This window comes from Dicentrarchus labrax, unplaced genomic scaffold (assembly GCF_905237075.1).
Source record: "Dicentrarchus labrax unplaced genomic scaffold, dlabrax2021, whole genome shotgun sequence".
Taxonomy (NCBI): Eukaryota; Metazoa; Chordata; class Actinopteri; family Moronidae; genus Dicentrarchus; species Dicentrarchus labrax.
In genome coordinates, this window is record NW_026136721.1 from 1,112,501 (window position 1) to 1,127,500 (window position 15,000).

The 15,000-nt window shown below is 42.3% G+C and overlaps 1 protein-coding gene across 1 annotated transcript in view; it reads left to right on the forward strand.

Annotated features, from left to right (window-relative positions):
• LOC127355212 (activin receptor type-2B-like) overlaps window positions 1-15,000 on the forward strand; it is a 30,597-nt gene that overhangs the window by 1,133 nt on the left and 14,464 nt on the right. The window lies entirely within an intron of this gene.

A 15,000-nucleotide genomic window follows, 5' to 3' on the forward strand; every position in this document is an offset into this window, starting at 1 on the left:
GCAGTATCTCAGCATCGATGTGGAGCTCTGTCAGATTATTGATCATTGGCTTTTGATTTCCAATAGTGTAATATTGTTATTATTGATCAGGCTACGTGCAGGGGCGTGTTCGGGGGGGGCGTCTGCTGATCATTAACACTTTATATCTTTTATTTATATGATGTCCATAATGATTTGTATATTTCAACATTTAATTTAATAAAATAAATAAAACCTGTAATAGAAAACATAAAGATGTTGTTCAGGGTCTGTGTTGTGTTCAGGGTCAGGGTTGTGTTGTGTTCAGGGTCAGGGTTGTGTTGTGTTCAGGGTCAGGACTGTGTTGTGTTCAGGGTTGTGTTGTGTTCAGGGTCAGGACTGTGTTGTGTTCAGGGTTGTGTTGTGTTGTGTTCAGGGTCAGGGTTGTGTTGTGTTCAGGGTTGTGTTGTGTTCAGGGTTGTGTTGTGTTGTGTTCAGGGTCAGGGTTGTGTTGTGTTGTGTTCAGGGTCAGGGTTGTGTTGTGTTCAGGGTTGTGTTGTGTTCAGGGTTGTGTTGTGTTGTGTTCAGGGTCAGGGTTGTGTTGTGTTCAGGGTTGTGTTGTGTTCAGGGTCAGGACTGTGTTGTGTTCAGGGTTGTGTTGTGTTGTGTTCAGGGTCAGGACTGTGTTGTGTTCAGGGTTGTGTTGTGTTGTGCTCAGGGTCAGGACTGTGTTGTGTTCAGGGTTGTGTTGTGTTCAGGGTTGTGTTGTGTTGTGTTCAGGGTCAGGGTTGTGTTGTGTTCAGGGTTGTGTTGTGTTCAGGGTCAGGACTGTGTTGTGTTCAGGGTTGTGTTGTGTTGTGTTCAGGGTCAGGACTGTGTTGTGTTCAGGGTTGTGTTGTGTTGTGTTCAGGGTCAGGACTGTGTTGTGTTCAGGGTTGTGTTGTGTTCAGGGTCAGGACTGTGTTGTGTTCAGGGTTGTGTTGTGTTCAGGGTCAGGACTGTGTTGTGTTCAGGGTTGTGTTGTGTTGTGTTCAGGGTCAGGTTTGTGGCACAGTGCATGTTGTGAAGTTTATGGCATACTCTCTGCTGTGTGTGTGTGAGTGTGTGTGTGTGTGTGTGTGTGTGTGTGTGTGTGTGTGTGTGTGTGTGTGTGTGTGTGCATCTCCAGTCTGAACAAAGGGAATGTTTATCAGCTTTACCTCCCGATCAATACACACAGCCTGGATACTGATACAGGATCAATAATCAATACCAATGTCCCACCACTGCGACATTTAGAAGACATAAAATAATTTCCACGTTATCGCATCAGAAACCATCTCCTGTCAGTTCTGTGTCACTGTTAGTGAAATGCATCCTGGGAGTTGTAGTCTGTTTTCATTAGAGCACACACACACACACACACACACACACACACACACACACACACACACACACACACACACACACACACACACACACACACACACAACCGTGTGTATCTTTACGTTTTCTAGCGCGTCGTACAATCAGTCGCGATCCCCCCTTGAAGCAGCCGGGAGGACCGGGACCCACTGGTTTAAAGATCGGTGTCTCTATGGCAACGGTTGCCAACCTATATTGTAGGTTTTATATTATATCAGGTAATGTAGATGATCTATTGATCTATTGATCGACAGGTAATGTAGATGATCTATTGATCTATTGATCCACAGGTAATGTGTGCTGTAGTGGAACAGGTGGTAACATTTGTAAGAAGTTGCATTTGAGTGACTTTACATGTGACTAGTTTTAATTACAATTCACCTAGTTTAGCTTTAACAATAAATTAGTTATCCTATTGATCAGTATACACTGTATCTTTATTGATTATTGATCAGTATACACTGTATCTGTATGGATGATATTGATCAGTACACACTGTATCTTTATTGATTATTGATCAGTATACACTGTATCTTTATGGATGATATTGATCAGTATACACTGTATCTTTATGGATGATATTGATCAGTATACACTGTATCTTTATGGATGATATTGATCCTGTATTGACAGTCAGACTGTGGACATATGACGGCCTTTAGCTCGTGTTTCTAGAGTTACGTGTTGTTACGAACACGTTAGGAATTGTTAAAATGTGATATTTCTTAAAGGGAGTTTGGTGCAGGGAGCTTTTAGTTGGATTCAAACTGCTGATATGGATCATTGTTAACGTTTAGTCTCCACTACAGAAACACTAGCTAACTGCTGAAGGCTGATCAGGTTGATTGATGCTTTAATAATGGGAGTATTGATCACTGACAAATGAGCTAGGCCAAACAACAATGATAGCAATCATAAAAGCTTAGTACTATACATATTAGGGCTGTAGCGATACAATTATCTAACGATACGATACGATACACGATATTCAGCTCACGATACGATTCGATACCATTCGATACACTTACATCATTTTCTGAAAGATTTTAAAGGGACTGTGATTTTGGTGATATCTTGTGAGGGTTCCATTGAACTGAAAACTGAAATATATATTCAATATATGGCTCTGACTGGACAGAGAGTCTATAGCTTGTAAAAGCTGGACAAAATGAATCAAAGATGTGGTGAGAAAATTAGTTTCATTTATTGAAACAGTGCAAACTGTAGCTTACAAGCCTTTGACAAGTAAATAAAGTGCAGTATTACAATGAACAATGGAGAGTTAAAAAGTGCAGCAAGTGGCCTGTTCTGAACAGATTCTTGACAGCTTTTTTAGCTTGACACTGGACATATGAGGTCGCTTTCCTTCTTTTTAAACCCAAAGTGCTCCCACACATCTGCTTTTAAGCATGAAGGTGCTGGATTTATATTCGCCGCCATTCTCTTGAATCTCCAGATTGGCAGAGCAACATCAAGGGGAGAGCCACTTTTACGACAACATACCAAGTCACCTTTGCAAATGTGCATTTCTACATATAAATTGGACATCCCACAAAAAAAGAAACAACACAGCCAATACATTTTCAATTAGGAACAAATAAGAATTTGTCTATCCATTTCTCTTGAAATTTCCTGTGCTCATCTTGTATGCCTCGTACCTTTCGTTTTTTTACTGGGAACACCTGACGTTTGCCTGCTTGTCCCCTCTCCGGCCTCTTCATGTTGATTTTCGCTATTTTCACTATTCGCTACAACGCTGTGTGTCTGTCCGTCTGGTTTTTGTGCTGGTTTTTGCCCTTTTTTTTAATTAGAAATTGATCTATTTTGTGCCTGCATCTCACGCTGCCTAGTGGAGCTAACGAAACCTGGCTGCAAGCGTGCACTGCAGTCAAGTGTGAACAATGCCATAAGCGGCCTCGTGCCAGGTTTGACAGTGCCCCCTTTAGGAAACACCTTTAATTAAGGTGAAAGGAGAAGTATAATGCAGTGCAGTGTTCTCTGTATATTTATGTAGCACATTTGAAAAAATGTATTGGCTGTGTTGTTATAAGCCACCATGCGAGCCACCAATTAAAGCTTGGCTCGCGAGCTGCGCAATGAGTATCTCTGGTGTAAAGGGAGTATCTAGACGGGTAACTTGCTAGAAATGCTCTACAGCGACACTAGCGGCTGGCTGACCTAATCGCTCTTCCTGCAAAGCGAACGGGGGGAAATGGGCAGCAAGCAGAGTGCCAGGCGGAACACAGGGGATTTGAATGGGACTTAATGTATCGATACTCACGGCTGAAAAATCGATACTTTCTGGGGAAACAAAATATCGATATAAATCGCAGGATCGATAAAATTGCTCAGCCTTAATACATATAGTACATATACTATACTTTTTGAACAATAATAAATTGATGTTCCATCTGTTGGAAATCTGACCGTAGATCTGTTTTACTTTGTAATAAAGAGAGATTGTATCATAATATTGGAACTTTTGATACAACTGTACATCTTTTGGGGTCATTGTGATTTTTTTACAATTAAATTCCAAGGGAAAATAGTTCCTTCGTATTTTTGTATATATCGTCTGTTTTCACTGCTATGAGCCTCTTTCTTGGGTCCTTAATAAGAATCTAAGGCAACCTGTTCCAGTGAGAGTAAAATCACTGTTTGCAGGGTCAATAAGAGCAGTTTGCGGAGTGAGTTTTGGTGACGTATGGCTCAACGTTTTGCACAGGGAACTACAGCTATTGGTCTAACTTGGAGAGAATTCACAGGGATTGGTTGAAGCTGTGTTCCTGGAGCCGGTCGGTTGTTTCAGGTTGAAGCTAAAAGCTACGTAAACTCCTGTCGGGGGTGTCACGTGTAAATCTAACATTAGAGGATATTTCTCAGCTGTTGTTGAAGCTGAATCGCTGCCCTCTGACTACTACGACTCCCTGCAGTAGAGGGGGGCGTGGGGGGTTATGAGGGGGTGCACGATGGGGGATGGGTTGCCCATAGCTACGGGCGAAGATTTAAAGGGCCAGTGACTGTTTTTTTCTCCTCGCAGCTCCCCGAAGATTGATGACATGAGGTCAAGAGGAGGGAGGAGGAGCTGGGGAGGAGTGGGGGAGGCACTGGGTCAAGAGCAGACCCAGGGGGAGAAACAGATTTGAAACCAGGATCAATGTGGTGCGGAGCTATAGAGCTGGAGGAGCGTTGGATTTATTCACAGCTCTTTGTGGAGATAAAACCAGGAGCTGGTTAACATTTACAGCACCGAGGAGCATTGTGGGAACCACTGCGGTCCACACTGTCTCTTCAGCTGTTGGAAATGTAGTTCAGACATTCATGTTCCCCGAAGGTCGAATCCTTCTGACTTTTCCTCCAGTGCCATGTTAGCATGCTAATGTTAGCATGGACTTTCTTGATTTAAACCAGTGTAAGAAAACGTGATGGGTTGTGGAAGTTTGTGGATGGAAGAATAGCACTAGCAAATATAATATAATGGAATATATGAATATATGAATATTTAATTTATACCTCAGCCTCATTTTAAAGCATCAGGAAGTTGGGAAGAACATCCTGATGATTTCTGTATTCTTCAGAGGTCATTTGAAGGGCTCATCCACTGGGGACCTTCATGTTACTGTTGGACTGTTTGTACCTGTGAACACCAGCATTACCTCCTGTACAAGCAGTCTAGTGAGCAGGCAAGGCGGTCCGGTTCAGTGTGACAAACATTTCTGAGCAGAGTTCTCGTAAAAGAAGTCACCAGACGGGAGGAGGCTGAAAATGAACACAAACACAGGCAGAGCCACAAACTGAGTGTGTTAAACTGTGTGTTTGTTTAGCTCGGGGGGGATCATGAGACTGTCAGGCCCTGAAAGTGTGTGATGAGGCTCCGACAACCTCCTGCAACCAAACAGTCCGAGGAAAACAAAATGAGAGACGCTGGACAGACGAAGATGTGTCGTAGTTTGAATGAAATATTTGGAAGGTTGAAGTTAATCCTGGATAACCTCACACCAGCAGTGAATGTATCTGTATCTGTATCACTGTTCCTTCACTACCACGAACACCAGAGCACCACATGTGGATTAATGCGCCGCTGAACATAGTCCCCAACAAATGCTCTATGTCCCTCTGTCTGATTAAAAACTACGGTGAACAGCTGTTTTAAAAGCTCATGCTACTTTAGATCCATCCAGGCGATATAGTACACAATAGTAAGGAGTGAATGGAGCAAATAACATCCTGATGATTTATGTATTCTTAGAATAAACTAATGTTTTGGAATCAGTGTTGACCCTGAGTATTAGCATTTCCTCAACAGTCATTTGAATTAGCGCTTACCTAATAATAGGTAGCTATTATTTACACAACTCATCAAAATACTGTTTGCAACTTAAAAGGTTTATCTAGCTCATTTAGTAAGGACATTAGGTCCTTTCATTTACATCTTATTTTGTGGATTTACTCATTTGGATGGTTGTTACAACGCAGCTGAAACCTGCAGGAAAAGACATTAGACTGAGTGTTAGCTGAGAGCCGTCAGTGCTGTGTGTTACACTGTTTGTAATCCGATAGACTTCATAGAAACCGTCTGTTTAATCTCATTCTGATAGTGTGAATGTTTCAGCATTGGTCCTTCAGATGGATGTTGGACGTCCAGCCGTGTGTTTACTGTAACCGAGCTGCAGTGCCGACGTTTCATCAACTCATTGCTCTCTCTAATATATGACTGTAGCTCAGCTGACCTGCTTTCTCAGCAATCAATACTGTGGGTAGAGGAGGAGACCCTGTTTTTATTGTACCCCCCCCACACACACATCATTAGCTCTAGAGAGGCCTGCAGAGGTTTCTTTGTGTGTTTGTGAGAAACACAGAAGACGCTCACATGTTGTGGAAGGAAACTGGAGAATGTGCTGACCAGTGTTCCTCTGCAGCGGAAATCAAACCTGCTCCAGCAACACATTCAAAGGTCTGATGAATTTGTTTTAACGTCAGAATTTCCTTCAAATTTTTCACATTGGTGGAACTTGATCAGAATATAAAAGAGAGCTGATCCCTGGTAGGAAAATCCTCACTGGGAAGTCAGGAACTGTATAAGACAGATATACTGTATGTTAGTTAGACATTTATATGTTTTTGGTGGTTACAAGCAGACATGAGCAAACATCTGCATGTTTTTCATGCAGGCACAGAGTTCAGTCATGCAGTGTCAGCAGAACGGGAAACACAGGAAAAGCTCCTGTTACTCTGACTTGGGAGTAACTGCTACAGACTAGACTATCTGCTATTTTGAGATAATGGGAATCGGCTGATGTCTGTCCTCACGAAGCGTTCCCACTTAAGAGTTTTGGGAAAGTGGTAAAAGCCTTGTACTATAACTCTCATACATCCGGCTGTAAACAAATAAATATGTCTACATTCCCCTGTAAGAGGACCCGATATGCATCCAGATACAGTCTGGGCTTTGGTACGATTCAGGGACGATGCATTTTAATCTGATACAGTTCTTAACATTTGTTTAATGTAGACATTTATTTTACTTTGTAAAATTAAAGTAATGAAAGTAACATTGGGAATCACAAATGTTTTTTTTCTTTATGGGAAAAAACTGGAAGGCAAATGTCTGATTTCAGAAATACAGGCATTGTGTTTAGCTGAACAGAAAGAAAGACTTCCTGCAGTGATTACCTTAGACCTCTCCCAGCTGGAGCTCAGTTCTGTTTAATATATTGCGTGTTCTTGCTTGTGCTAGCTGTATTAGCCTCCACTCCTCTCACCAGGTGAGTCGTGCTACCTCTGGACTTAATCGTTGTCCAACAGATCTTACAAATGGACTGAACTTTCCTTCCTTCTTAAAGAATCCGAATAACTTCCAAACTTTAGATTTTAGATTCGATGGTGACAGCCATGCTGCACTGACGCCGCTCTGTAACTGCAGTTGAATGACGTCTCCTTGGACAGACTGTACCCTCGCTCTCCCTTCAATACCCTCTCTTGTTCTGAAATCATTTTTATCATCTCCTTCCGAAAACTAGACTAAACTTTTTGTCAGTCCCTTACTTTTAAAATATCATAGTATATATGTAAGAAAAACATTCTATAAAATTTCTTTTTTTTTTTCAATAAAAGAAGCCAAAGTTGTTGAGAAGTGTGTCTGAAAGATATGCGGTTTGATTTAAATCAGATTAAAGAATAAATGAACAGGATTATGAATCAGACCAGACCTTTGATACGTATTGGAGATAGAGACAATTGATCTGTCAGGGACTCTTTTAAAGGAGTTCCTCAGGGAACCGTGCTAGGTCCCCCGTTGTTTCAGGACTTGGATTTTGTGGTATGTGGTTCACACTGCGTCAACACATACCTTCAGAAGGAACAGGCGAGCTGTCACTGCAGCTTTATGACCACAGAGAGGGGGAGTCATAAAAGAGAGGGAGGGGTGAGGGAATAGAGAGATACAGAGGAAGAGAACAGTTAATACTTTATTAATTAGTTTTTCATTTTATCATTAATTATTGCTAAATACTTCTTAAGAATATAATCTACTGTGTAATAGATTCATAATACATTCAATACAGTATGTTTTCTTTCTTATGTTTCAGACTTTAAAACAATATCGTTATTGAAAGTTAGTTAGAAGTATATTTTTGACATTCATGAGTCTAGTTTGTGCTCTTCTTCCCAACCAAATGACCACTATTGATTACAGATCATTGGTGATTATGTAATATTGTATATTTTGTGATTTGAACTTATTGAACTGTCTCAGCGCAGTTAAATGTTCAGGGAGACGTTTCATAAATTAGCCCTGCTGAGCCGTGAGCAGTCTGCCAATGAATATAAAGCTAATTTTATGGCCAGGACTGTCATCATAACTCTCTATAACACAAAGACACACACACACACACACACACACACACACACACACACACACACACACACACACACACACACACACACACACACACAAACAAACATACAAAACACACACAGAGAAGCACATAAAGTCATTAGGAGAGAGCTGGTATTGTTGTGTTTACTGTCTCGCAGCGGAGCAGTTAGAGCACCAAAAAGAGAACCAGCCTCCGGACACTAAAATAGCCACTCACCTTATCAGCAATTTAATAATTGGATCATAACCAGGTTAAGATAACAGCCTGATTATTGCAGTTAAAACATCTTCTCTGTGTTTTCTTAGAGGCTTTGTTACACATCAGTCTTCCAGGTTAGTCTTGTGTAAAACAACTCCTCTGAGAACCACAAAGGTCATGCAATTGATTAACTTCACAGTGTGTTGAAATCCAAAGATTTATAACATTTATTACTCTGGAGAAGTGAAAGTATGTCGCTGCTGTATTCTGCCACTATACTTCTGCACGGCCACCATATTGCGGAGGTCAGACCTGCTATTTAACAATACTGAGAGACTGCATTACAAAGTCACTGTAACACTCTTCATTCTGAGCTGATATAAAGGTGAAAACTTTAATGTGATACAGGTAACTGGTTGGATTCAGTCACTGGGGGCGGAGCTAATTAGCTCTATGACAACTTGCACTGCAGGCTGCGATCTATGAACAGGAAACATCAGGAAACATCAGTGCCAATTATTTAGCTTTTGTTAGTTTCTCCTAAAATGTAGATTTCTACACATATTATATTGTTGTATTTATATATCTGTTATTGCTATAATATACAAACCTGCAGCTCTTGTGGGGGGTTCCCGGTCTGCAGAGGTCAGTACCTATCAAAAGTGGTCCGAGGAAGGAACAGAACTAGAGACAGGGTCATGGGGGGCCGAGGCTCATTGATGCAGGTGGGGAGTGAAGGCTGGCCCGTGTGGTCCGATCCAACAGACGAGCTACTGTAGCTCAAACTGCTGAAACAGTTAATGCTGGTTCTGATAGAAAGGGCTCAGAACACACAGTGCAGAGAAGTCTGTTGGTCTGGGACCAGTCAGGGAGTTCAGTGCTCACAGTGTTACTGCTGATCAATATATCAGTCTATATACTGTTAGTGCTGATCACTGGATGTCTATGGTTAGTTATCAGTTATCATAAAGTTAGAACAGTTTATTTAAGATTTTGCTTGTAATGCACTTGTCCTAAGTTAACTCTCATTTCCATGGTTACCAAACAATTAACATAGGATCTGCAAGTTAGGTTCTGATGCTTTGACATCGATTTGTTTGCTAATTGAAACATGCTGAATAAGTCAGTGTCAGTCAGATATGTTGGGAAAAGAAGCTGTTGGTTTTCACCTGATAAGCTGTGCAGGCATGTGTTCTGTGAGTGTACCTGCACAGATAAAATGCTATCTTGCCTTGGCCCAAAGCACACAGTGCAACAATAGAGCACAGGACAAACACACAAACACACACTGCAGGGATGTGTTCAAACGGTCCAATCAGACTGCAGCGTTCTGCAGCGCTCGCGGTGTAGAGTAACAGCAGTAAATGGCAGAGTGTTGGTCTGCATTGTGTTTGGTCGGCTGTAATGTTCGGTGCCTCGCTGTGACAGATGGGGGGGGTCCACAGCTCTCTTTCATTGACAAACTGACGGCTCCCAGGGGCCCAGACTGCCCCCCTCCCTCACCCTTTCTCCCCCACTCATTTGTTTCCTCTCTCCCTCGAGGACCGGAGGAATGACTCTCTCTGTCCGCTGCCATTTGTCCGGGGATGGGGGGCCCAGTCTGGGAGTGTGTGTGTGTCCTGTCTGGTCGCACAGAGACGACGGGGGCAGATGTTGTCTGGACAACAACAACAAAACCCACCCACACACACACACACACACACACACATACATACATACCCACACACACACACACACACACACACACACACACTTCTTTGCTGCTTGTCTTATCTGGTGGTTCCTCTCCTGCAGCTGTGATTTGTTTGGATTGCATCAGACCGAACAACTCCAGTTATCAGCTGTTACAACGTGAGTGGTCACGTGCAAACATGGCCTTGTGCACACTCACATGTGGTTTTGTGGACTCGTTGAGGTCTGACGCAAGATTTTTAAAACTGCTGCACTACGCGGGGTCCTCCAGGGGACATTCGGGGGTGTTCCAGTGGGCTCTGAAATGGGAGTTGTTTAAGGGGTTTCAGGATTTTATTGGTGGGTTTTAAGTGTCCTCGACAGGTTTCAAGTAGTTCTCGAAGAGGTTGGTCCTCAAGATTTGTCTTTCTGTCTTTTAGGGTTGAGTTAGGTTTTTAGAGAAAACCCAGAACTCCAGAGAGGGTTGTTGGTAGAATTGTTGCCTTAGATACTAAAAATAGATACTAAAATCGGGTATCAGATCCAATACAACCATAATTTATTAACCCCCAAACCGAACTGTCCCGCTTACCACCAGTGTCCCATTTGCCGTCTTTTTCCCAGGTTTGTGAAGTCACCCTACTCTGATTGGCTTACCCTCATATTCTCACCCAGACCAACGAGGGCAACGAGTCGGCTAATCGGTGGTAGAGTAGGGCGGGTCATTTGGAGCGGTGAAGAACAGTTGAGCTCCAATAGTGTAACGTTAGACAGAGCTAGCTACAATAACCTGAGCCAGGCCATACATCACACAGGGTTGGTAAATACTAATACTTTTTTATCTCTAGTTGCTGGAGGTCCCTAAAGGTAGTGTGGGGGCAGTTCAGGGACTTCTGAGACTACTTGACTGGGTATTAGGAGTGCATTGGGTGTTAACTGGTCTTTGGGTCGACTCAGCATCTTCAGGTGGTCTGGGATTCTACAGGGGGTTCCAGGCCTCTTTGATGGGGACATCTAGGGGGTTCCAGGCCTCTTTGATGGGGACATCTAGGGGGTTCCAAGGCTACTTGAAGGAGCTTCACGGCTCCACTCTTTTAGAGTATCCTATGGCTTCTCAAGGATGTTACAGCGCTATATCACAGTATTCCAGGGGGATTTTCAAGGTGTTTGAGGTTGTTGTGTGGTGCATTTCAGGTTGTGGTTTTCCTCTACAGAGTTCAGAGAGTACTTGATTTGTCTCCATATAGGGATCTCCTTGCTTCCTAAGGGCACTGAAAGGTTCTTTAAGTGTGTTTTAAAGGTCTTTGAGATCATTCTAAGCAATCCTTAAAGGGTTCTGGACCAGGAAGCAGGGTTAATTAGAGGGTATCTGGTTGTTTGTAGACGTTTGGGTATTTTAGATGTACTCAAAAGGTGTTCTTGAGGGAATTCCAATGGTGGGGTTTCTGCTGTTTCCTAACCCGGGCTCCTTTTGAGAATGTTCTAGGTGTCCTGGAGTGTGCTCTTGTAACAGGGGTTTCTTATGGGGTTGGATTGAGGGTTTTACAGTTGATTGGAGTTCTTGTGGTCTTTCAGGGAGCCTGATATGTTTTATGAAGAGGTTTTTGAGCAGTAACAGAACAACTCCATTTCTGAACTGTGGTGAAATGTTGTTTCTCCCTGGTTCTTGTTGGAAGAGAGACAGATGCAACAAAACCAGAAGTCCCTCTATTAACTTAAAGACAGCTTTTATTTCCATTGTCGTATTCTTCGTGGCTTAAACAGAATCTGGTGCCTGCTGACAGATTCACAGAGCTTCAGCTGTTTTCAGCTCACAGGTTTACAGATATACAGATGTCGTCCATAATTCAGATTCCACTACAATGAGCATATGTGCAGAATGTGTTGACTGTTCCCATGGGAACAAGCTAAAAGATGGCTGCTGGTTTAACGAGTAATCTGCAAAATGCATATGTACAGAGATATACACAGGAAATCTATAAGGACATAAAGAGTGTGCAGGACAGAAGGATGGAAGGAATTCAGAGAGGAGTCTTGAGTCTTTCTAGAAAGGTTTTACCACAAGATATGTTTGAGATAAGGAGTTGGTTTTAGGCATTGTGTCTCAATATTCCTTGTTTGATCTTTTAAAGCTATAATCTGTAACATGTCCTCATTAAACAGTGTATAAGCTCTGGCTCTGTGTTCTATATAGTTGAGTTCTTCCATTATCCCAAATGTTTCCAACAATGTTCAAACTCAGAGAAATCTGTCATTTTATTCAGGTAACGCTGCGTTTCACTGGTCGCCTGTTGATGGCGTCATATCCCCTTTGTGCCTGCGTCTGTGGTTGTCTGCCAGAAGCTGTCATACATTGACTGTTTATCCAGTCTGAAGCCACATTGTTACCATCCACTGTTTAGATCTTGGTGCTTTTTAACTCTAGATTTGAACCGGATGAAGGATTTTAGTCATCGGACGTCTGGATCTTAAGTTATCAGAGAAACAAGCTGAGCTAACGTTAGCAGCAGCTCGGCTCGCAGCCCCTCCGGGACGTCCTTTGTCTGTCCAACAGCGTGGGAGAAGCAGTGATTGTTAAGGTGGAACTGCTTTATTCAGTGTGTTTAGTGGTTTTAATCAGCGGGTCTGTTTGTTTTAAAGAGGAGGAGTCTGAATACTGTGTATTCTGTGTTTCTTAGTTGGTTTTATGTTTTACTTGTATATCCAGCAACGTTTATTTTCTATGACATATAAGTTCATTATTGAGCTTGGAAACGGCAATCCTTGAAGTCCAAGTACTGTGTTGCTTTAAGCTTTGAGCTGTGATATATCACGATGTAAGTGGAACATTGAGGAGGCTATACAAAGAAGAGACATACACCTGACAGAGATTTAGCTTGTAGCAGTGAAAGGGTTGTGACCAGGAACTGTGCAGAGCCAAAGAAAGACTTTATTGTTGAGTACATTTTTACAGAATTAAAGGAAATCATTTCCAGATAGTACATTGAGAAAAGTGGACAGTTTCCATGAAAAGAACAAGAGACTTCTCTGTCCTTAATATGGAATAAATGAGCTGCAACAATTAATCGTTTAATCATTTTTTAAACGAAATGCAGGTTCTATCCTCAATGTTCTGCTTTGTCGTTTGGTTTTACTCATCAGCGGTTTGGTTTTGGTTCTAATCGTTCTGTATTTCTGCTGTCGTCACGATAAAAATAGAAAGCTAATAAGTGGAACATGAGTGTTGTGAAAGCGCTGAAGAGGTTTTGGTTTTGTCGTTACAGCGTGCTCTGAAGCTAACCATGAATATGTCGTTTATTCTGAAGTTTAAACGAGAGTGAGGAAGGCTGGACGGACAGAAATAAAGAGATGTGCAGTGAGTTACATTCTGTCTTTGTTGTCTTCTCTCCTGCGATGAGGCCCACTGTCTTGGAGGTCAACTCTATTGTCTGCAGCTCTGTGTGCTGTCAGGGTCGACGAGACTGTGATTGATGGCACTTACAGCTGCTCTGTGTGTGTGTGTGTGTGTGTGTGTGTGTGTGTGTGTGTGTGTGTGTGTGTGTGTGTGTGTGTGTGTGTGTGTGTGTGTGTGTGTGTGTGTGTGTGTGTGTGTGTGTGTGTGTGTGTGTGTGTGTCTGTTTGCATTGAGAGAACCCGAGTGAGTGAGATCTGGTTAATGACAAGCTCTAGTACTCTTTCTTTCCTCCTCCTCCTCTTATCATTTTCACAGAGAATGGTTCAGCAGTGCTGAGGCGGACTTGTGAGTGGCTATAAATAGAGGCTGTGTGAGAGAGAGAGAGAGAGAGAGAGTGAGTTTGGGGAGGGGAAGCCCGTTTTGGGATCCAGCTGGATGAAAGCCAGGACTTGGCTGAGAGGAGGAAGGTCTGAAGGCCTTGGTCACACCAGCATTTAAAAAAATGTAGAAATTACTCGAAGTAAATCTGAGCACTTTTACACCAACATGATGGAAAAAATGTATCTGTGAGTCATCATAAAGACACATTCTCAACACACAGACTTATTATCTAAAAATAATGACTTCTAACAATATAATACAAATATAATATATATTATTATTATTAATTGATGTTCAGCCTTTATGTCATGGTAACTTTATTTGTTCTGAGATTGATTAAAACTTCTTCTGTTCATGTGAATATCACAAAGGATTAATGATATGGATCTCTCTGTGTGTGTGTGTGTGTGTGTGTGTGTGTGTGTGTGTGTGTGTGTCCGTGTCCGTGTCCGTGAAGAGTTCCCAGGGCTTTGCATCTCAAAGTTGCCCTATGATCTCAGTAACATGTGCACACACACACACAGTGACCCCTGACCCTCATGTCTGGAGCGCACAAAGGCTCTTAATAATTCGTATGCGGTCATTTTGCATGATTTAGTCACACACACACACACACACACACACACACACACACACACACACACACACTTTGAGCGATTTGCATTCCACACACGTTGTGCATCTATATCATCAAAGAGGTCAGAGGTCACACACTTTCACACACACACACACACACACACACACACACACAGTGCAGACATGTTAATGTGTGTGATGTGATTATGTGTCTGAGTCCCAGTGAATGGTGCCGTCGGTGCTTTATAATAACAATACTGCAGCTGTCCCTGTTCGCCACATACGCTGTGAAAATGAGTGCGTTCAACATGTCGAAGGTCATGAGAACGCTGCAGATCTGTGGAGGATTTAAAGGACAATTCTGGTTTATTCCTTTTAATAGTGTCTTTAGTAGTAGTATTAGTAGTACTGTAAAAACAGAGCAGCAGTTTACTAAATTCAACCTTTATAACTCTCAAACAATGGCTGCTCTCCTGCTCACACAGGATCTGGTATTCCAGATAAACAGTTAATGTGTTTGTGAACAGATCTGAGGAGAGA